Below are 22,934 nucleotides of genomic sequence, written 5' to 3'. Positions count from 1 at the left end.
GAACGGCGAGCTGTATGAGATACATGACAACATTGACATAGTTCGTCCAATTAAAAGGCAGCGGCTACGCTGGGAGAGGAAGAGGAAGACCTCCACTCCGTTGGAAAGACCAGGTGGAGAAGGCGCTTGGAATCTGCAATTGGGGCCACGTTGCGGAAAGAAGAAAGGACAGGCGCGCTGTTGTTAATTCGGCTATAACCGCGTAAACGGTTTTCACTCCAGTAAAGAAAAAGAAGGCTATATTTATAGTCTATTCAAATTCATCATCTCCTTATTTCTAATCCAATTTTAGTGTTGAATTGTATGGCCATAAAGTATAGCAAACAATCACGATATGGTTGATGCATATTGAAACTAGGAATTACAATACTAAAATTCAAATATAAAAGCGAATAAATAAGCTGATGGCAAGAATAAAAAAATTATCATTTCAAAAAAGCATTGTTAACAAAATTTGAAAAGGTTAAGGTTTTCCTGGTACTGTTAAGCAGACCGCGGAGTGAAAAATCTTGCTAATTTTTATTTAATTTGTTAAAACTACATATTTTAGGCAATTTCGGGCATATTTTAATAAAAAAACTTAATGCATTTATTGAAATTATAACTTTATTAATATTTGTTCGGAGAGAACTTCAAACATGATATGCAGCATTCGTCCATTAAATTATTTGGAATTGTTTTCCACACTCACATATATAAAATCATATATATTTGCACACGAGTGCATACATAATAAGTGAATATATAATAAGTTTTATACAACTGTATACAAACGAAAGTACCAATAAACAAACAACGGTGCATAATTAACTTTGATTAATCCCAGCAACAGCTGCCATTCATACTGATTAAAATCCATTTGTAATTACAACGGTTTATTAACTTTAAATCTTAATGTTGGGTACGAGCTTGATTTTAAAACCAATAAGAAATTTACTAACCAAAAAAACTGTTTATAATTATTGCGCAATAAAAAAATTATTGTTGAAATAAAAGCAGAGAAAGAATAGAATTTGTTAAATAAGAAGAATTTGATTTTTACCGTTCAGTTTGTATGGCAGCTATATGCTTTAGTGGTCAAACATTGGGGTTTCAACAAATGACCAGCTTCTTGAAGGGCGTTACAAATAATTTCTTGATGAACTTAGGGATACAAAACCACAAAAAAGTAAAAGTTTTAACGGCTACAATCGAAGGTGACGAATAATCTGCAGCCGAGATTCCAAGCGAGAATGTGGGATACGACTCGATCGGTTGAAGAGGTGATCAGTATATGAGAAATAATACGTATATGCTATTGATTTCTTCTATTTTTGGTACCAACCGTTTCTCGTAGAACAGTTTACAGATTTTATTATTCTCAAGAATGCTATTACAACACTTTTAATGAATTTCATCAATACTGTGTTCAAATTAAAAGGTGAATTTTGTCCATTGCATTTTCTGAAAAATAATCCCTTCCGGCTGCAATACACTTATGCCAGCGAATTTCGCAATCATCACAGCACTTGGAAAATCCTTGTCTTGAGGAGGTTTATTAGTTTAAAAAATATTTAAGATAATATATTTATTATTTATTATTTAATATTGAATATTTCCGATAAAACGAATTTTTTTGATGCTTGGGCAAATCAAAAGTTTGTAATATCCCTACGTTAGTAAACCATCTACGCCCTGTATACTCAATATCAATAATTTCTGCAAGCTATATATGTACGTAACCGGTAGAGATGCCACCACTGCATGTAACACTTATGACCAAATTCACTGCGTTATATTTCTGTTAATTCAACGGACTTGCGTTTGGTGCCATTGGCAGTGTCTAAAGCCGAGTAAAACCAGCACATTTATGATTCTCGTAATATACGTGTCACTGCTTGAAATAAATACGTTTAAATGTTATAAATGCATGTACACATTCATTGCTCCAGTGCATCCTGCCGATGGCTCATGTGCTCGAACGCTAACGCAGTCAGACATTCAGAATGGATTTGCTTTTAAACTTCTACTTTCTACGTCAGTGGTCATCATTGGTGTGTGAGGCATGAATTAAGTGCATATACCATATATAAACCTATATTTTACCAAAAAGTTTAATATTTATGTAGGACTGGAATTGTACAAAATAGGGAATTATATAGTCTTCTTTATTTCTAGCGGCAAAATGGCAAAAAGTGGTCGACCAAAATGACATAGTTGAAGTTTCATTAGAAATACGTATACATATACTTTTTCCACTGCTATGTATGATGACTTTAGTAGCGAAATTCAAATTTAAGTGTGTTAGCAGTTCGGACAGTTAGTATGTTTGCTGAATCTTGAGTTTTAACATAAAAACAATTTATCCAATAACTTCAGAAATGCAAAACACGATTAGTTACATCAACGCAGTATTTAATTATATTACCTCATTTTATGGAAGTATAGTATGAGAGAGTGAAATCTAATATCTCTAGATCAGCGCTTATTTTAAATCTAATAATTTTTCAATCACTCAGTGTGTTAATAAACGTTTTGGAAATCACGGATCTTCTTTGATCAATAAGCTTTCTTCGACTTGCTATTTCTCTGCATTTTATAACTGAAATCGTCGAAAAAGAAGGCACGATTACACCAACAATCATTGTTGGTTCGAGTTCATAGTCTTCTTTAAAGGTGATAAAACATGCAAATAACATTTCATTTAATCAAATTGATAATATATGTATATAGATGTTAGCAGAAGAGTGTTCAATCCTTTGGTTTCCACATACTTTCTTCAATTCAATTATTATATTGCATACAAAAGAGGTCAGTGAAACGGAGAACGGTTGCTGCATAGTAGGCGAAGGTAAAAGGTTGGGATATTTAGTGCCTTACTTACGCGCATCTTACCTTACTGTGTGAAACTGTTTCAACTTCAACTAAGAGCCTGACAAAGAGTGCCGCGTAATTGGCACACTGAATTAATGCAAAAAATAACAGAAAAAGACAATCAGCACTTACATGACAAACAGAAAGAAAATAAGAGCGTTAGGTAAAGGAAGAATATTAAAAATTAAAGAAAGCATTACAGAACAAAATATTCAATAAACGTCCTTACAGACGCATAGAGGCAAACCGAGGGACACTGCCGCTATCTGGAACAATTACGGAAGGTAAGAATAAACAAACGAAGAGCACAACGCAAAATGGGAGAGCGAAAGGGCGAAGACCCTTCGCCAGCTGAGTGTATGTCCTCTCTCCACATATGTTTTTGGGCGTGAGTTGTTTTGTTATTTAATGTCATGTAGGCACGTCAACCACGTTTCACGGAACAGGAAGCAGATATCAACAACAGTCAGATAATGGCGTAGCATAACATAGCACAGCATAGCAGCAGGAGATCGTTGCTAAAGCGTGAAACAACCTTGGAAATAACGGAGAGGATAAAACGTGAGTAGACAAACGTGAGCGCGAGTGTCGACGCGTACAACATGCCGTAACAAATTACATAATGTTAGCGCTGACTTGAAGGAAAGCTGATTGTGACTCGTTCTACAGTCGCAGATTAAAATGTAGGTTGGCAAAGACATTGAGCAATGATGAGGAAAATCGAAATAAGAGAATAATGCATAAATCTCACTTTTCAAATCGACGGCTGGAGCATGTGACTTAGAATTCGAAGTTGGAAATAACGTACACTATTTTCAAATTAACCTCGATTTCAAAGGTTGCAAGTGGGTTTTGAATTTTTGATTAGTTTTCTCCCTTATTATTCGAATAATAAATAAATAACGTACACTATTTTCAAATTAACCTCGATTTCAAAGGTTGCAAGTGGGTTTTGAATTTTTGATTAGTTTTCTCCCTTGTTATTCGAATAAAAATATGAAAAGTCAATATGTGGGCTAACATAGAGATTTCTGTACAATTTTGTAAAATGCATTCAGGATTTAAGGGTTATATTTAGCAAAAAAAATCAAAGCTTATAGTTTTGCAAAAAAACACCATTTTTGTTTTTAAGTTAACAGGACTCGAAAAAGTTGATAAATAGTGCTGAAGTTAAGCTGACTCCAAAAAAAGGGAAAAATACAAATAACAGACACTACTATACTATATATTCATATCAGCACACTTTTTCCGCAATATATAAATTGTTTCTCCGTTCTACTCTAATCATAGTGCACTTAGAAAGTTGATACTGGCTCAAAAACATTTTTTTCAAATGCATACAACCTTGTAGTTGCCTTTAAACCAGATACATATATGCCTCATCGCTGAATACCATCTGAAGGTAAATGACTTTGGCAAAAATTCTTACAGAAAATTTTTATAGCTCAAAAATTCCTTAAACATTAGTTAATTTAGATAAAAGTTAGCGATTCAAAACTATGAAGGCGGAATTAATATTCTGATATTTACTAATATTATAACTCTAAAGATGTTGATATTGTAAATTTAATGTATTATGTTCTGATGTTATATCATATTTGGGTTATATATCTTAAACTTCTCTTTTTTAGAAAACATTGACATTCATATTAAATTCAAAAATAATATCAATCTAATAAACGACATAGTCTTAGGTTACTCTTTTATCAAGTTGGCATAAAAATTGTATATCTTACACAATACAAAGTAGAGAGTGCTTCTAAAATCAATAATACGATTTGTCACAAAAAATGAACCCTAAGCCATCTCCAATTACATTCGATTTTGAATAATAATTGTGTTGAGATGTGGACTTTGTCCATTCATTTAAGAACCACCTCATTCTACGTTCACAGCTGAACGTAGCTGAATAAAAAATAGAAATTAAGAAGTCGCTATTCATGAACGCGCACGTACGATAACTATACCTGCACATTACATACAGTTGCATGCATCAAAGACAAACTGCACCGCCAGCGAATGCCATTGAATATGGAAATGCACTGACAACTTGCCACCTGCACACGGCAATGCAAACCGCGAAATACTTTGTGAATGAAAGCAGCGATTTTAATTTTCTGATAAAGAAAATTATGCCTGCCTTTCACATTGAAACCGAAGCGACGACAGTAACAACAGCAAAAAGTATTTGTATATCCCTAAACTACCTGAAATATGACGCCGTTTTATACCCTTAATGCCCAAAAGGAAACATAATAACCCCAATAAAGCGTATATATAAATAAATGATCAGCCTGCTGATTTAGCCATATCCTGTTTTTCTGCCTACAAGTCTACCAGTTTTGAACATATTAGTTTTATTTTCGATTTTGTGCACGTCTCCGCACGTTTCTCCTCAAGAAACTGCTCATTTGTCGGAACACCGATATTGGACAAATTTAGCATATAGCTGTCATACCACCGGAATGAAGTTCTTCTATGTAGTGTCTCCACAAAGCTTGGGAGAGTTTATTAATTCATCGCTAAAATCTTTGATGAAATTGTTCAGACCGGAACACTATAAAATATAGCTGCCATATAAACTAACCGGCCAAAATCAATATTAAGATCATTTTATTCCTCATTTTGCCATAAAAAATGTACCTGTTAAGGGTATTAAAGCTTCACTACCGTTGAAATTCATGTTTTATATTATTCTTTTTTTATGCTAACATGGCACTCATCGCGCCTACAGCTTTCTCATCAGTTATTGCACTCAATATATGAAATTTTTTAAAAAAGAATCTCCTAGACCACTTAAGGTACAACAACCACATTCACTCAGAATAAATCACTTAATCACCTTTGATTTCGCATACTATATTGCTTTTTTACAGTTTTCTAAAATCCTTGGAAGCGGGCAGTGGAAACGTGTTATAAACAAAACAACCAGCCAACAATTGTTTTCGAAATTTCTCTTTCGATCGCCATCCGCCGATGAGGTCAAATACTTATCGGTCTGAGCTCGTGTATACGCAGATATTTTTCTCTGAAAACTGTAATACAAAAATATCTACTTTTAATGTGGCTTGTCATGAAAATAATATTTTCGTTCCACGAAATCTGCGTAACGACAATCAGTCCTTAACCTTTATGTAATGACTTCATAATGACTTCAGCACGCAAACACACGTCCATAAAACGAACTTTTCTGCATTCTTACTCAATCATTTATATTCATAAGGACTTTGCATGCAAACTTGCTCCTGCCGCTAACTTTGGTCATGTTATTACTCAAATAAATGGCTTAAGGGGCATCAATTAAATAACAATTGTTTCAAACATCACTAATTTGGCGGAGTACCCATATGTCGGTACTGAAAAGTGAAGGTATTAATATGTAAGGAATTGATAATTATCGACGATTTATACACAAAAAATACTAAATAAAATCGCAATGTTTGCTGGCATTAATACTGAACTATGAACTCGTGGAAATCAGTGTGTCCATAGTATTAAGATTATGCGCGTTTGAGTACTGATTGCAGCCAATTATTATATAATAACGAAATGCATTAGTTGCAAGCTTCCATAGGTTGTGTTGCGTTTGATGTCTAATCCAGAGATTGCACTAGTATATCTATAACAAATCTCTTGTAAAGCTATAAAAATAGAATTCTTGTAGTCGATCTTACAAGTCAGCAATGCGCCTTGTGGCATAACACAAATGTCTAGAGCACCCATTTTGGGAAGGAATGTTATACAAATTTGTGGTAGTAAATGTTCTGAATTTACTTTTGATATCTGTCAAGATGCTAATGTTCTCCTTTGTAGTTATGAAGATTGACAATAATCCTGGCAGCCTTTTTGTAAGAAGTGTATTATGTTTGGTCTAATTTTCCACATTTTCATGTGCCCAATATTCATAATAAGATCCCATATCAAGTTTGTTACCGAAAAATACTTTCGTGAAATCCTGAAAGTAATTTAAAGGTCTTTAAAAATTATATTATACCGAACACGGATTCAGAAAGCTTTAAAATAAAGGATTTTTTATTTGACAAATAAATTGTCTTGACCTTACTTATCTTCAAATACTGAGCAAATAAATATTTTTCTTTTGTCATGGTAAATGCCGTCTCCAGGCATATGCACACCACCGTATATACATGTGTCAGTAACTTGATTGCTTTCTTTGCTAATTCATGTACCAGGTGACGCCAGTAACTTTCATCCTTTTGCTAACTTGTAATCAACACAAGATGTACTCATGCAAAATATTTTAATTTTGATAGCTTTTGTAATTTAAAATGCATAACAACCTTTATTCATAAACTTTCATGTGACCCTTTTAAAAAAAAATTTGTCTTACTTTGTAAGATTTGCAAGTCAGCCGAGCAGAGGTGATTTAAATGCCACTTGGGGAAGCAAGCACTTGGCTACACCAACGAGTGATAATTTGCATATATTCTCAAGTTTAAAAATATATGTGTATGGGCTAAAATGTGGTAACCACGAATGCAATTATTGTCACGTGTAACAAACGGTGGATTAAATACATTGTAGTCATAATTAAAATAAACTTATATTTTCTCCACATCTATAACTCTGGAATGGTTTACCTTTTATGACGGACCTAAATTTGTATCCAAACAAGAAATGTCACCGCAATATCTTTTACGAATTTGCTTCCTCTGTGGCGTATACGCAACATTTTTTTTTTTTCAAAACATTCTGTGAGCTGTATGTGTGAGATATCGCGATAATTTTCTTTGTTGTTTGGAAGGTATCTCTTTACGCGTACGTTAAAGGTAATTTTTTTCTCTGATTGAATGAAAATCCGTTCACAAAGCCAAGGAATAATTGGTTTATTTCTGTTACATTGGCCTTGAACAGTTCTATTTAAAAACGATGCGACAGAGTTGTGTCACAACATAGCGCCACGTTCCGAAGCCGGAATTAAAGTATTGCTATTGATAACCCATATATAATATATATGAAACTTGATTTTACAACAACTTTGGAATGGGCATGGCAAATTGGTATTTTTTGGAAAAGATGCCGGTGCGTATACGCAACGAGATAGGAAATCGGTTAAGTACTTTTATTTTATTTACATTTTTTAATTATGCTACAATAATGTAAACAAAATAATCAAACACTTTCCTTTTTTTTAAATTCCAATTCTTCAGACCTGTTTCTTCCAGTTTTCCTTTATTATCTTGTACTTCGTTTAATACATTTCTCCTATTAAAATCTTATAAAATTATTGAATTTAGATTAAGTTAAAATGAGCAAATGAATTCATTGGTTTGCTATACAAGAAATTATCCTTAAGGATGATTGGAGCAAAATAAAGAGAAAATACAGCATATTTTACAGTACTATTACGATAAAGGAAAAAATGCATCTCAAGCCGCCAATAAAATTTGTGCAGTTTATGGAACTGAGACAGTTTCCATTTCCACCGCACAACGGTGGTTTCAACGTTTTCGTTCTGGTGTAGAGGTGGTCGAAGATGCGCCACGCTCCGGAAGGCCTGTTGTCGAAAATTGCGATAAAATCGCTGAATTGGTTGTAATAGACCGCCATAGTAGTAGCCATAGCATCGGTCAATTGAAAATTCAATAAAAATACCGCAACACTTTTTTGACAACCTAATATATATCAAGACTGTATTCGGTATTTTAGGTCATCAACATGTGATGTGATAAGTAACATATCAAAGTTATTTTCACATTCGAAACTTTACCTGAGTGCTTCTTCGTCACCAATTCAACTATTCTTACAATTATATAGTCCCAATCGGAAAAAAATGGCAACCTTATACTAAGACAACAAGAAACGTTTCGCAGGGTTGAAAGTGAATGCCTTCAAATTAATCACATATACTTTTATATAAATTTATACCAATTTCCTAAGCTATTAGTGTAACTTACAGCAGCTAACGTCTTCAATACTTCGAACCGTCATTTTCCAGAGCTTTAAAATGACTTTAGTGTGGTAAATGGTCGTTAAGTCAAGTAGACTCAGAGCGTGTACACTTTATGTCTAACTTTGACACATACTCAAACTCATCCATTGGTTATGTGCAAGCTGCTGAAAGTGCAGCTAATATGTACTATATATATTGCTTGTTAGTTTCGAAGTGTCACTTCTTGAAGTGTCGCAGACTTGTGTTTGAGTACACCCGGGCGCTTTACTTAGGTATGTACATTAGGGTATTCGGTATTTTCCAAGTTGATTGTGCTTTTTGCAAACGCCCACTGCACGACATGGTGTACTATATGAATGCAGTACATTTTATATTACACATAACATTATCTCAGTGTAACTATTAAAAGGTTTTATGAAAAAGGTTATCAAAATATTTTTTATTTATAAGTTTTCTTATTTACGTAGTACTTTTATTAATATGATAAAAACTGAAACTACAGGTTGCGTTTAGAAAACTCCAATAAACTTGGGAACAAGGGTGTCCGCTATACCCTAATGTACATAATTTGTATATGTGAACGAAATCCGAACGTTGTTCCGTAAACGAAAGGACATATTCTCCAGAGAATTGTTCCAATGGTTTGTTGTTTAAAATTATGAAAGCTCAGATGTATTTTGAACAAGAAAAAAACGTTAACTTTTGCTGTACCGAAGCTAATTAACCCTTCACAGGTGCATTTCTTTTAGTAACTATGTTTTCTGTTTGTTTGGAAGCTATATGCTATAGTAATCCAATCTGAAAAATTTTTTCGGAGATTATATTATTAACTTAAGCAGTAATCCATATCAAATTTCTTAAAGATATCGCGTCAAATGAAGAGATTTACCATGCAAGCATTTGATTCCGATCATTCATTCAAAGTTACTAATGTAATACGAGAACCGAGATAAAGCAAGTAGCGATAAGACAACTACTGTCTAATACTTTAGAAATAAATCCATACACTTTTTTTAAGTTTTACAAATGAAATGAAGAAAATTATATATATAAATATACTACGCCATATACTATAAATAAGTTACACTCCTTACGTTAGGTAAGCAATTTGAAAAATTATTTCACGGTGCATATGCAAAGTATTATGAACAATTTTCGGAAGCCGCAAAAAAACAAAATTTTATTGAAATCCACCACAATCTCGAGTCCTCCACATGTAGAGTTTCTATATCCCTCGAGCAAAAAGTAAATAGCGAGCAACATAACTCTACAAACATTCTGTGCGTAATACAAATTTATAACGGCAACCCACTGTGGCACAGCAGGCCGACTGTTAACCCAATTTTTATATCCCACAAAGTGCCAGCAGAGCTGTTAACACATATTCAGTTGCCTTGGAAATGCCAGTTTTCTCGCAAAATAATGAGGATAGAACGCGCATTCGGAAGGACACTCTATTTCTAAGCGCTCTTTTTTTCAGTTTTCTTCCAAAAATTTAGATGTGAGAGATATAACGGGGAACTCATGAAATGAGAGCGGGTTAGTCTTTATATATAAAAAATAAGTTTTATATAAAAAGTAACTTAAGTATAACTTAAGAACGGACTCATCTATCCAAACCAAGCCTTTAGGCTTTGTTTAGACTATTTGGCAGTTGGTTTATGTAAAGTTTGTTCCAAATCAGTCGAACGGTACTAAATAAATCTATTGATTCTGCATTTGTACTGGATTTTGGCTGAAATGATGCGTACTGCTTTTAATTATAACGGTAAGATTGATTATAATATGTACGCATATATTGGAATGTTGGCCGCAATTCGTCCACATTTTGATCCGCCTAACTTTCAAGGGATGTTTTGTGCTAATAGCAAAGTGACATTGTCAGCATTAAAAACTCCACCCGAGCCATTGTATTCATTTATTTTTGCGACAGAATATATTGTTTTCGCTACTGTATTGATTTTGAATATAGTTATCAGTCTATATTGTTCATGCAATTTGCTATGGAGTTGAAGACTTTCTCAGGTTTGATTTATTAAATACGCATAAAAACGAATGAAGAAAGTTAGATAACTTCTCAAAGAATAGCTCAAGAGTGAGATCGCTCTCTAAAGTGTTCCAACTATGCTGTCAGTTTAAAACTAAATTTATTTTTAATTGCTGAGTATTTTTCTCTTGTCTACCCTGGTTATCTGCTGCTCAGCGGGTAATTATGTGTATTGCGGTGGAGCAGTGATTGTATGCATAAACGAATGGTCTGCAGTATAGTTGTTGCACACAAAATATTGCCTAGCTGTCCTAAGCCTGTGGATGATGTGCGGTTTTGTAATGGTTCAGTGTTGTGGCCTACTAACAAGTAGGGATTTTACGGACAACTAAAATAATAGCTCGACGCAGACCGGTTACAAACAAATGAAGTCTGCACACCTCTCTCACTCACGAATCCATATTTGCTTATTCACATAAATCAAAAACACTTGGCAAATATGGCACACCATTTAAACGGTTAGAATTTGAATCGTATATGTACACGTCTATGGTATATGTCTGTAGGCTAATACGTTCCAATGTACAATATGTATAGGAGTATGGTTTTGAATGTCGTTGAAATATGTTGTGCCTACAACAAAATTTGCAGCGCAATCAACGTGAAAAGACCTTTGTTTACACTTTTAAGCCTCCACAGATTTTCTGAACATACATAGGTCATTTAGATTCACACATATACATAGGTGTGAAATCATTAAAACTGATGAGTGTGGGGAACAATTTGTGTTTGCAAGAGATGAATGGAAACTGCTTGAGAGTAAATGCAATTGCTTGGAAAGCTTATGACTTGTCCTATGTCCATTTAAGTAAATGTTGCGGGCCAGGTTCATGGATATAAAGGTTTACAAAAACTTTTGAGATTTATTATCTGTGTTATGCCATCATTTTATCAGTTATTGGGTGTATGTGGATTATGGGAACAAATCGACCGATTACATAATTCTTAGCACCAAATCATAAAATTTCTACGACAACGTGAGGATGTTTTACCCATTGAGGTTTAAGGCGATGTATAAGTCATATAATAGAAGAGAGTTTGGTGAATGAAACGCATTGTGCCCAATTAAAAGTGTTCATTTAAATAAACTATGAAATATATGAAAATCACTGTATTGGTTAAGTTGAGAATAAAAGTGGTCAGGACTTTGTGTATTGTGCTTATTTGGTTTTAGTGTTTAAGTAATGGCGGTTTGAGGAAACATTTCCACCTAATCTTGAGTAGATAACTCACGCAATCGGCAAAATATTTTCTTTTTTTATTTTGTTTGTACATTGCAACTAGTTTAAATAAAATAAAGCACTAACAAGCAACTTGAATATGATTTAATATATAATTTATCATATAATTACAAAATTACAAAACTACAATGAGAGTATTGGCTAATTGGAAAGATCGCTGGGTTTGAGGCAACATTTGAATACTACTATTGAACTGGTATAATTTATCAACCATTTTACCAATTTTAGTCTAAACTTCAGTATGTTCAAAAAATACGTTTTCCTAATTTCGGTGAATGCGGTTTAGAAATATAGAGCACCGTTACCGTATCCTATATACAACTTTGTTTAATGATTGCACTTCCCCTCCTTTCCCAAATATAGCAGATACCTGCGGCCGTAAACTTAAAAGATTTACCAAGGTTAAATATTTAGTAACCTCGCAGCTGTAACAGCAGATTTCAAATTCCACACTTACTAGTTATGTTCGTTAAAGCCTGAAGAATTAAAGCCGGGTGAATTCTCATTGCCTGCTTCTGCATTTGGTATATGAGATTTGTCTTAAATAATTAATAGCATCATATATCATATCAGCACGTGCAGGTTTAGGCATTTTTGTTCGTACATAGCGATTTAGTGTGTTGTTAATGAAAATGCCGGAGTGAACTAGGCTTTTATGAAACATTAAATTAAATTTTTTTTTGAAAATCTCAACGCAATAATTCAACAATGGATGTGCTGAACCCTGTTCACAACTGGACCAAAAGGAGAGAATATTTGACTGTTTCTTTAGTTGATTGGTTTATTGTTTCGTTCGAATTATTTCATATTAAATTCAATATTGAAAAAACTTTCGCAACCATAAAATTGAAAAGTGGACTTTTTTTTTTTTGGTTTTTTTATACAACTAAAATTTCTTTTCGACTTTATTCACTGACCTAGTGTCCATTATTAATTTGTCGTATTAGTGATTTGAACAATAGACATCACAACACATATCCCTGAAAACTTTTTCAAATCTTGTTTGTCAACATGTTTCATTTTTTCTAGATCTTTTTGAGAAGCGCATACATTTGTTAGTTGGACTATTAACTCCATGAAACTCCTGTAAAGTAAAAGAACCAAGAGAAACTTAAAATTATGCTATATGGGAGGTAGGCGTAGTTGTAGTCCGATTTCGTCCAGTTTTACATTGTGATATAGATAAATAAGGATAATGCTACGTACTAAACTTAGTCGAAATCGGTAGATATGTAATTTCACAAAAATTTTCAAACCGGCCACGATAAAGGTTCCTCATATCATTTCGGTGTTAAAATTTAATATCTTTAGCGTAATTAGTTATTGATTTATTGCGCTTTTAGTAGTTTTGAAAAGTACCGTCATCCATTTTAACACTGTTGGTAAAAGTTCTTATAATTTTCGAGCTTAGCAAATGTGGTTGATGTAACTTTAGTGGTTTAGAGGATATGTGCATTAGACATATTAGAGGGTGGGCCACGCCTACTTTTTCAAAGTTTTTAACCCACAGGTGCCCCTTGCTACAGCAATACCCTGTACTAAATTACAGTTTTACATTTTTTTTTAGTGCTTAGTTATGACACTTTATAGGTCTTCGGTAAGTGGATATTTGTGGTCGTGGCAGTGGTTCGATTACGTTGATCTACAAACTCGAAACTTTTGTTGCAAGAGAATAAAAACGATGTAGCTGCATATATGCGATGTTATGCAACGAAATATTAAAGCGACAAGAGCGATAGAAAAACGCGTACTAAATAGGAGAGTCCAAATAGATTTTTTCATGAGGTAAATTTGCAACTCCGCGTATTAAATTAGTCGCCGCAAAGTCACGTTTTGACGATGCTTCATAGCAGACTGTCGGGTGATTGTTATTGGTGTTGTGAAAGACGTAATTAATTGAAGTTTAGCACTTTTAATTCAGGGTTTGTAAGAAGTAAGCAAAACAGTACGTTTACGAAAACCATAATTGAGCAACAGCAAAAGTAAAAATACCAAATGACTAAAACAAAAAATGAGAAAAGTCACAATGACAAAAAGTGACAAATATATCTGTGGCAGCAGCGAGCAACTATTTCCACATTACAAGCAGTGCGGGTGAAAGTTCCAAAAGTGATCACAAGAGACTCAAGAGTCCCTTCGCAACAACGGCGATAGTCACTTTTACACGGCTTTACGACGGCAATATTGCGGAAGCCTTATCGTTATATCCGGAGAATAATATTTTACTGCTTACACTTTTCACTTATTTTCCTGATTTTTTACACTCTCATTTGCCATGTCACGCTTTCGCCGATAAAGTCGCACTTCAATTTGTTAGCTGTGAATTAAATTGGAAATTATTTCAGTTTCACTGGGTGGTACATTTGAGGGGGACGCGCTGAAAGCGGACGGCGAAATGAGCATGGTAAAATGCAAATACAGAAAAGATTGAGATAAAAAAATTAAAAAAATTCAATATTTGTTGTTACTTTTTATTTTATTCTTATTCAGTGCGGAGTTCCTAAGAAGTGATACTACATATAAAACGCAGATAATGCTAACTAAGTTAACTGAAGCTGAGAGTAAAAACTAAATTAAGCTTCTTTGGTAGTTTGCGGAATTCCTGCGAAGTAGCATTTCTATGAACTTCGTTTGCTTATTTTTGATTAAATAAATTTAAATGAAGGTAGATGATTAAATGAGTAAGTGTCGTGAAATTTTGTTTAATTTAGTTATTTCGGATAATATAGTGTTTACAATGATTCTTGGATATATGGTCACGGTGAATATGTTCCATGACAACCAGTCTATCCACTTAACGATCCTTAACTTTTATATAAAGGCATATATGAGTATGAATATATCGTATATCGTATGAGTAAAAACACAAGATTTAGATGATCACTTTACAAGTCCGATTTTGGCGTCTTTCGATCGTAACAAATTCATGTCAATAAAATGATGACTTAAGATGATGTGAGACCTGTTCAGTAGATTGATATTCGTGAGGAGCTAAAATTTTCTATAATTTTCCTGTAGCGCTCATCAATAATGTCCCTTTTCTTAGGAGACCAATACTGTTTATGATATGCAAACCAGATTATTTATTCTGGATCTACATATATGTCTAAACGATCAGTTAGGCTTGGGTCAGTATGTACAGTTGAGATGCCGTTCCTTTGTAATGCAGCCTTGGGTGTTTCGTGTCTTCATTGTGAAAGTAAAAGTCAATAAAAAAATATTTGTTGTGAAGGGAGAGTGAATATTTTTAGTCAATCAAATTTGGAGTAGGGTGGAAAATTTAAATTTACTCATATTCTACTAAGCCTCTTAAGCAATCCACATTTTACTAAAAATTATGCATATTTGTTTAAGCACAAGTTTACATGCAAAGTAAAATTTTTTTTTATTCATTTACTAATTGGTTTGCATTCAACTTAATTATCCAAAACAAAATCCGCCTGAATGACCAACATAATACAAAGTTAAACCAAGCACTCATTAGAAATGGGCTAAAGCAGTGAGCTCGTTTTATCCTATCGACAAGGGAGAATAAAGTGTAATGCTAAAAAGCCAGATAATGGAGAGAAATGCTTTAAGAGATCAACTAGTTGCAGCGAAAACAACAAAACTGCAAACAAACATTACACGCTGAAATATATAATATTATATATCGCCATAATACAATTGGCAACCGCATGCTATCACGCTGGCATTGCAACTCTGCTGCAAGTCCTTGAAAAGGAAGTTCGCTCTGTATATTAGTAATAAAGACTCGCTAGCTGCAGTTGCTGTTGAAATGAGCACGTAATAACGAAAGTAGAAAAAATCCTTCCGTGGATTTAGTAATGCTTACTGCTGGAGCTGCTGATGAATACACGAGTTGGACTGGCAAACCAAACTGATTGGGTACAATTTTTTAATTGCCAATCAATTTAATTTTTTTGAGCATTCCTTCTCCATTGAGTACATAGTTTTCTTCCTTTGCTTTGACATTTTTATTTCTGCGTCGATGTGTTACAATTTCCACGGACTGTCATGGAAGGTCTTGTAGCGTGTTCTTTTAAATACAATTAAGCATTGCTTGGCGTAGGGATTTAAGCAATTTTAGACACAAGGTAAATTTTTCGCCCTTTAATTGCCGAGATATGAGAATGAACGGGCAAAATTGTTAAATGACATAGAGACAAATATATTTTTTATTTGAAACTACGAGGTCGTTTGATGAATCAGTGAAGCTATTGTCTGAAAAATTTACATTGCTATAAACAAGCAAAAGCGTTAATTTTGGCTATTAAAAAATTCACCAGAAGGCGAAAAACCAAACCAAAATACACCAAGAAAATATAAAATAATCAACAGCAATTATAATTACGTTAAAATTCCTAATAAAACATCACTAATCGTCTTTAATATTGATAAAAGTCGCACGCCACACACTGCTCGTTCAATATTTATAGTTATTTATCTACCTTAAACACTTCTTTCGCTTACGGTACGACAACACAGGATAATAAAAAATAAATTATGCTTTTCGCCAAATATCGCAAGGCGATTCATTACTGCATTTACGTGTGTGTGTGTGTGTATGTGTGTGTGTGTGTGTTGCTGTGTTCGCAAGAGTGTTTGCTCTTCTTTCGTCTAGAGTTTTTGTGAGTGCACACTTGATGTCATTGCCGAGCTCAACTTTCCAGCGTGTACATGTAGTATGTTTGCAATCATGTACTTACAAGTACAGCATAAGTTGCCGCTCGGGTTGCAAAAATTCAAAATTCGACACTGAAGATTGTTGCTTCCTTTGTTGCGTTTGACTTTCTTCCTTCCTCTCATTTTATTTTTAATGCCCACTCAAGTGCTTGGAAGTTGTTATAGTGGCAGTCATTGGTGTTGTTGGCTTTGTGAATATTTGAAATTTAAAGCCTTTTCCACACTCTTCTTGTCCTTTGAAATAGTTGTGCTTTGATCTCCGTTGACTCAGATTATGTTTCGCTAACGTTGACACGACGCTATTTCTATAAAAATTTGAGTGATTCGGTAACCAAACGAGCTTTCACTTTTCTCTTGCCAAATGATCTTCAGGTTCAGTAAGATTTCTGACTGTTAATTTTCGATATGCTCAAGCACCAATTCATTTATTTGATTGACGTGTTGATCACCACTTGATGTTAATGGTCGTCCTAGCGACAGAAATTTGATTCCGCACACAAAATTTAATGGAATTTCTTTGCTGAATAATTGTACTATAGTAAACACGGCAGAATGTACTTCGGCAAGCCAAGAATACTATCGAGTGAAAAGTCTTTTGCTGGCTACGATCCGGTTATTTTAGATATTAAATGTAGCTTAAAATTAAGTAGAGTATCTACCATGCGGGAAAGGGGATCTACCCTCGGAAAGAATTATTACTGATGCTTACGAACAAATAACTTCTAACCTCACAATCACACTATCTGGTTGTCCAAAGGCACACATAAAAGTACACACTGAAGCATCAAATCAAAACAATACCCTTAGCTTATTGCAACAATTTTCTATTACAGAAATATGTTGGACTCTATGAATGTAAATGTCTATTTATTGCTTGTCACGGCTGCTTCCACATTGGTTTACCACATGTTTACAAACATATACACATATACTGGCTTCTGCAACATTCATGCTTTCGCACTCATTTGCCCAAACGCACTCATACTCAATACGCCTTTTGTTTTTGCTTTTGCTTTGTTAGTAGATCTGTGTAGTGTTTTAATCTAAACACGGTCACCCTTATGGCATTCACCTTGCTACTTCCCCATTGGCGTATTCCCCTTCAAATCTGCCTTCCACTGAAGCTTTTCCCTTCAATTTAGAGGCATTTGTTCTGTTTTGTTGTGTTGAAGAGTTCTTTCATTCAGATTTTCCATTTACCATACGCTATTTTCAGGTAAATATGTTTACACTATGAGGTATTTCTGCTTAGCTACTGTTCAAGAGTTTTGAAGTTCTTAGAGTCGAATTTGATACACATTTATAGAAGCTTCAAACAAGAAAAATACATTGTAATTTTCAATCTCTCAAATGGAAGCTATCATCCACTAATCTGAACGTTACTTTACTGAATCTCTCCAGCTTAAATTTTATACCAGAGGAGGTCGATATTAAATAGTGTCTAGTATATGATTCGTTTGATTTTACATGTCACTTGTTTCTATGAGAAACCATTTTATACCCAGAACTTTGTATATTAAATTTGCCACGAGCTTTTTACACCTAGCAGAAAAATTCGGAGGCTCTACTTATATGTATATACAATATATAAAACATCAGCATGGCGTGCTGAATAAATTATATATATACAAGAATTTGGGAACTAGGACTTTGAGATATCCTCATGGAACTATAGCATACAAACTGAATGATTGGTATCGAGTTCTTGGACGGAGAACTTTTTTTCAGACATAATTTCTTGACAGAATTTGACAAAGAATTAAGTGTTATCTAAGGCATTACCAAAATATCAGAACAATTTTTACAGACGACTGGACGACTGGACGACTGTAGCATATAGCCGTCATACATACTTCATTATTAGAAAAGACATTTTTTTTTGGCATATTTCCATGTACATGGAAAATGTGAATACGAAAGAGATATGCAATATATAGATATATTTATCAGTATTTACACGTATATACTTGTCTTTTTACATACAATACCCACTGCACTCTGAACGCTCTATGCACGAGTATATATTTCAGTATGCTCGAAGCTTGTGAGAGCAAATATAAAAATAATTGCAGTTGCAATGCCAAAAAGAAATACAACAACATTAAAAAAATAAGCAAAGAAATTGCAAAAACAAAACAGCAACTTTTCTGTGTACTTTGAATAAAAATAACAACAAATACAGCAAAGAAAGTAAGCAACACTAAAGGAAAAAATAAAATAATAATGAAAAAATAACAGTATTAATAGAAATAAGGTATCAAGGGACCTTAGAAACTCGTAGTCCGCACTTCCGATTAAGTCTGTAACTAAAAGCTAGAAAATTACCTTTGTCGCGAGAATGTTAATAAATTATTCCGATTATTACCAAAAGCGTGAGTTCGGTTCGACGTTTCACATACGAGAAGGCTTTTTATTCCATTTCATGTAATTGCATAGCCTAAATCTTAAAACTAACAGCTTAAGCGGTCCCGGTGGTCTAGCACCGTCAAATTCAGGGTGTCTTCTCGATTATTTTTTAAGGTTTAAAAAAGAGAAATCAATTTAAAATGTTTATTGATATACTTATGACAAGTACAAATATATATTTTTTTTAATAAAAAAAATTTTAACAATATTAAAAATGCTTCCAAAAAAGTTATCTTAAAAAAGGTTCACCGGTGCCGTTGTTGATTTTGACTCTTCTGAACATGGGAAACATAAAGACCAAGAAAATCATTAATCAGCAAGAGTGCAGCTATTTCTGAAACTAAACCAAAAAAAATAAAAAATTAAAACAATTCGCGCTTTTGAACTTCAGATTCTGAAAACAGCTATGTTTGGACCAGTTTTAGATCGAAAAAATCGAAGTTCTTAAAATAAAAATTTGATCGCAGTTCCAGCGATAGATATTGATCTTATAAACATCATATTAAAATTTCAAGTGATTCGGATGGATAGTTTTTTTTTTTTTTTTTCATCAACGACACGCCGAAAAAGGGAGTTTTGAGATAAATGAGTTTAAAGTATCCACACATCGAGCCCCTCGACCGCGCGCTACCTGCTAAAACGGCTATAGAAGCTAAAATAATGTGAATGTGTTAAAAAAAGATCGATTTTTTGAAAATTCTAGACCATCGGGACCACTTAAACCACTAGGTAGGTTTGTATTACAAAGGGGTAAATATAACTATTTTTCGAACTTTCCTTAAATATTTTAATGAATTAAGTTAAGGTTGGTATTAAAGCAAGTAATATCTTAGTATTGAAAATGTATTATTAGGGTATGCAAATAATAAAGTTGCTTAATTCAATTTTTTATAATTTTTATAATTAATTTTATTCTTAATTTTAGTTTTAGGTTTCAATATATGGCACCTGAAGTAATAAGATCATTTGTTCCTAAGAAAAGTCAAAGCTCGATTGGTCCCCGAAACAGACGAATTTTTCGAAAAACAGCCTCGTGTCAACGTTTGTGAAACAATGCTGTCCAACAACAATTATGTCGAGAAATGTGTTGTTATTGCCGATAAGTTTTGGAACCATGCTTAGGAGCCGGAAACAGATGATCAACTCGCCGAATAGGTGAAGATGAGCTGTAACTGAAAAAGCAACGACAAAGCAGGTCACATGTCAAGGTTATGTCGACAGTTTTCTTCGATGATCGAAGAATGGTGCACTCCGTATTCTTTTCGACCGGCCAAACTGTTAACAATACTGTTTGAGTATGCCATAATAGACTTCACAAAAGCTCCAGCGATTAAAGTTGCTCCACAGCGTATGAGTGCATCGGGTTCCGTGCATTTACTACAATGTTCTATTTCATTTTATTTTATATTCATTTCGAAGGTAAGTAAACAAATATACGCACATAGCTTGTGTTTGATGCGCGAAACTATGTGCAGTTGTGTAAATGTTTACTTTATTACTTAAAATATTGAAGTAATCAAACGCTTATTCGCTTTTTGATAAATGTATATGGTCGGCATTATACGATAAACTAAACTAAATAAAACTTTTATAATATTAGTAAAATATTATATCTTTGCTAAAATACAATGGGTCCAGGTCATATATTGTCAAAAAAGTCTTGCGGTATTTTCGCTAGTTGGCGCTGAGAATGCGTAGTTCTAGTTTTATTCGTCGCATCCGGTCATGCTATACCTTTTTGGAAAGCTCATTTTACGCGCTAACACGTGTTTGATTGGTTGTCGTTTCTTCTAAGTCGTTCGTGAGTGAGGACACATGGAGCAAAATAAAGAGAAAATACGGCATATTTTACTGTACTACTACGATAAAGGCAAAAATGCATCTCAAGCCGCCAATAAAATGTGTGCAGTTTATGGACCCGATACAGTTTCCATTTCCACTGCACAACGATGGTTTCAACGTTTTCGTTCTGGTGTAGAGGTGGTCGAAGATGCGCCACGCTCCGGAAGGCCTGTCGTCGAAAATTTGCGATAAAATCGCTGAATTGGTCGACAGAGACCGGTATAGTAACAGCCGTAGCATCATCAAAAAGAAAAAAAAATTTATGAACAATTGAAAATTCGCTGTAATTATTTTCCGGCAACATGAAAACCACAATCTTTTGGAGCTTTTATGATAATAATATTCAACGGGAGTAGCTCACTCCTTCATAATAAAATATCGGTAGGCTGCAGACAGCGGTTTTTAATAACAAATAAAATTTTAAGCTTTAGTATTTCTATCAAAAATTTCTGCCAAAATTTTGTATGGTAATCTGTCGTCTGATATTACGCATACGCCCCGACGAACAGCGCCCGAAAAATGCGTGGAAGAGTGAAGCCTTTTTACATCAGCGAGACTCGTTCTTGTTTGCAAAGAAAATATTTAATTAGAACAAATAACAAACAAAACAATCACATGTAATATATAAGGCGGAGAAAGAAAAATTTCCTTTGCAACAAACATAAGGGAAAATTTTTCTGTTAATGAAATACTCACGTGTGCGCTTAAAGGAAATTAAAAGAAACAAGAGGATATAGAAATAATGTTGAATATATGAAAAAGTAGCAAACGCGGTAAAATAAAGAGTGCATATAATAAATGGTATGATAAAGTGACAAGTCGACAGACAGCTGCTAGGCATAGCAAGAAAAAGCACTGAAGCTGTTTGAACCGAAATTGGACTGAGATGCCGTGGGAATATGTATTACATATGTGTGCATAATGTAATCGTAATGGTGAAAGGCACAACAGCGTACGTTAGTAATTTTAACTTACAATGGAGCAACTAACTGGCAATTGGATTTGGACCATGACAAATGTTGTACTGACGAGATGCCATAAGTACGAATAAATTAGAATATACAGGTATACCGATCATTTCTGGTGTGGAAAAAAATATATTAAGAAGGTAAAGTAGAAATGAAGTATTGTGTATTTTAGTCTGATCTATGTATATACCACAACAAAGGCTCTAGAGGTTCCAATTGATACATAAGGGTCTAGCGTATTTTCAGTACATTTCTTTATCGCTGTATTATTATAAGAATCTTTTTGAGCTGGTTACATTTTTCTATTAATTGGCGATGATAGTTATCCTTTTTCTGTATGGTCTGGGTAATATTTTTAATTTATTGATATTTATAAGAAATTGTTAAAATATTCGTTATTCCTTGTGCTGAAAAATGTTCATGAGAAAAATAGTTTTTTAAATACATTCTCAATTGAGTTGAAGTCCATATTCTTGGCTAACATTGATAACTATAAAAGCTGCTTTACATATTTATTTATTATAATTTTTGTTTAACTTACCGACAGAAATGTAAGTATTGCCTAAGCAGTCCTGCAAAGAAAACAAGTATTAATTAACAAAGGTTTACTTGTAATACGCTAAGTACAAAAATACCAAAATTAGTAAATGAAAAACTAAATGCATTAACGAAAATTGGGAAAAGGGTTCTTATATTATAAATAACTAATTGATAATAGATAAGTTTATGTAGATTTTAAATTTCAAAAGTAATTTACTTAAAAAATGATAAAATTATTATTTCGAAAAATTTTGTGCAGCTAGTTCATCTATTTACTGGAGTTTGTATTTTAAGATTGTTGTTGTAAAACACTGGGGAAAATCTTTTTTCGTGGAATTGTTTATTATAGCAAATTCTAGGAAACAATAGAATGGTACTTTAGTATGCGCGGTACTTAAATATCACTTTAGAAAAAACAAGAAAAAACGTTAACTTCG

General features: G+C 33.7%; 1 protein-coding gene across 1 annotated transcript in view; it reads right to left on the bottom strand.

Annotated features, from left to right (window-relative positions):
• Window positions 1-22,530, bottom strand: part of LOC108975733 (probable muscarinic acetylcholine receptor gar-1) — a 116,773-nt gene extending 94,243 nt beyond the window's left edge. Inside the window, exon 1 of the mRNA XM_018944434.1 lies at window positions 22,499-22,530. The gene's annotated coding sequence lies outside the window, so the exon portion shown is untranslated. The remainder of the gene's footprint in view (window positions 1-22,498) is intronic.
• Window positions 22,531-22,934: the final 404 nt, after the last annotated feature.

The sequence above is a fragment of the Bactrocera latifrons genome, unplaced genomic scaffold, assembly GCF_001853355.1.
Source record: "Bactrocera latifrons isolate USDA-ARS-PBARC rearing strain unplaced genomic scaffold, ASM185335v1 scaffold_69, whole genome shotgun sequence".
In the NCBI taxonomy this organism is placed as follows: domain Eukaryota; kingdom Metazoa; phylum Arthropoda; class Insecta; order Diptera; family Tephritidae; genus Bactrocera; species Bactrocera latifrons.
Note: the sequence above shows the minus strand (reverse complement) of the source record. Positions and strands in the feature narration are given on the sequence as shown.